Here is a 2464-nt window from a genome sequence, read left to right as displayed (position 1 = left end):
GTCTGGACTATAGAATAGTCTATAGTCTGGACTATAGAATAGTCTATAGTCTGGACTATAGAAGAGTCTATAGTCTGGACTATAGAATAGTCTATAGTCTGCACTATACAATAGTCTATAGTCTACACTATAGAATAGTCTATAGTCTATTCTATAGTGTATAGAATAGTCTATAGTCTACACTATAGAGTAGTCTATAGTCTAGACTATAGAATAGTCTATAGTCTGGACCATTGAATAGTCTATAGTCTACACTATAGAGTAGTCTATATTCTGGACCATTGAATAGTATATAGTCTGCACCATAGAATAGTCTATAATCTGGACTATAGAATAGTCTGTAGTCTGGACAATAAAATATTCTATAGTCTGGACTATAGAATAGTCTATTGTCTGGATTATAAAATAGTCTATAGTTGGAGTATAGAATAGTGTATAGTCTAGACTATAAAATAGTACATAGTCTGCACTATAGAATAGGCTATCATATGGACTATATAATAGTTTATAGTTTAGACTATATAATAGTGCATAGTCTGTACAATAGGCTGGACTATAGAATAGTCTATCGTCTTTACTATAAAATAGTCTATAGTCTGGACTATAGAATAGCCTATAGTCTGAACTATAGAATAGTCTATGGTCTGCACTATAGAACAGTCTATAATCTGGACTATAGAATAGTCTATATCTGGACTATAGAATAGTCTATAGTCTGGCCTTTTGAATAGTCTATAGTATAGACTATAGAATAAAATATAGTATGGACTATGGAATAGATTATAGTCTGGACTATAGAATAGTTTATAGTCTATAGTCTGGACTATAGAATAGTCTACAGTCTGGACTATAGTAGGGTCTATAATCTGGACTATAGAATAGTCTATAGTCTGGACCATAGTATGGTCTATAGTCTGGACTATAGTATGTACTATAGTCTGGACTAGTCGAAAAGTCGACTTTTCGTTTCAACTATAGAACCCTAGTCTGGACTATAGAATAGTTTAAAGTCTGAGCTATAGAATAGTTTACAGTCTGAACTACAGAATATTCAAAAGGCAGGACTATAGAATATACTAGATTATAGGCTACACTATATTCTGGATATAGTTTACACTCTCGACTATAAAATAGTCTGCAGTCTGGACTATAGAATATTGTATAGTCTGGACTAGAAAATTTATTGATTCAAAGAAGGGCCCCTTCTAATGTCATACAACAAATCTTGTACTAAATTCATGCTGCAATAATCTGAAGCCTTGACATTATGATAGTCAGCTAAGTCCACCTCATCATTTGTAACATGTTGAACAGCAGCTAAAGCACTAGTCCTAGTAGATTTTGACGAGGTATGTACAAAAAGTTGTTTTTTACAAGACCTCTGAAAAATATATCTCGAATTCACAATCGGTGTTGTACGGTTTTATCGTAGTATGTTACGATACAATTGAGAAATGCTTGTTTAAGAAGCATCTGACGTTGCTGAACTGAAAGAACTGAAAATCCGTTTAAGGTAACTTTTCATATAGTCCATTCATCCAAACATCCAGTATTAACTTCATCAACGTATTTAGATTATTTTGTATTGGTTTTTGTGTGTTATACAGTGGCAATTGCATTTAAATGCAATTGGTTGGTTTGGCTAGTTCCATTTTGCGGTTGTTGTCGTTTTTTATATGTAATTCTTCTTTTTATTGTATTTCAACTCTAAACATGCATAAGTTTTGCAATATTACTTTACTTTGATTATTTCTTATACGATCGATTCAGCATATTCTACGAGAGAAGCGTCTTTAGGTTGCTGTAAGCAAAAGGAATTTCTTGCTATTTTGTTGTTGTTGGTGGAGCAGTGTAGTGTGTGTGTGTAAAAATTCAGAGAACATATCAAAGCGATCGATAAGTCACGTTTCTAGAGGCAGAATGACTTGTTGTTATTATAGTTGTATGCGACTTTTTTTATGCATTTTTTGTTTGTTAAACTTTTAAAGGACATTGTCGGCATTTTAATCTTCAGTTTTGTGTTTTAATGTCTACCATATTGATTTTGTTTTGGCGACAGTTTTTGTTGTAGTTATTGGATTTGGCTGCTGCTTTAATATACAGTGATCGAAATATCAGCAATTTATAGATCAGTTGAAAATAAATTTATTTTAAAACACTGCGTGTTTTAATGTGATTTTGTATTTTAGCTTTAATATTATATGGGTTTTAAAAAAAGATGGAGGTTGTTTTAGTCATAAGCCTAAGACAGTTGTAGTTCACTTCACTTCAGTTCCAGTTCAGTTTTAGTTTAATTCTAGTTTAGTTCTGGTTCACTTCTAGTTCAGTTCTAGTTCTAGTTCAGTTCTACTTCAGTTCTAGTTCAGTTCTAGTTCAGTTCTAGTTCAGTTCTAGTTCAGTTCAGTTCAGTTCTAGTTCAGTTCAAGTTCAGTTCTAGTTCAGTTCTAGTTCAGTTCTAGTTCAG

The 2464-nt window shown here is 32.5% G+C and overlaps 1 protein-coding gene across 1 annotated transcript in view; it reads left to right on the top strand.

The window, feature by feature from the left end:
* Window positions 1-2464, top strand: part of LOC111687133 (zinc finger protein 546) — a 79524-nt gene that overhangs the window by 75594 nt on the left and 1466 nt on the right. The window lies entirely within an intron of this gene.

The sequence above is a fragment of the Lucilia cuprina genome, chromosome 2, assembly GCF_022045245.1.
Source record: "Lucilia cuprina isolate Lc7/37 chromosome 2, ASM2204524v1, whole genome shotgun sequence".
Taxonomy (NCBI): domain Eukaryota; kingdom Metazoa; phylum Arthropoda; class Insecta; order Diptera; family Calliphoridae; genus Lucilia; species Lucilia cuprina.
This window is presented reverse-complemented; position numbering and strand designations above follow the sequence as displayed.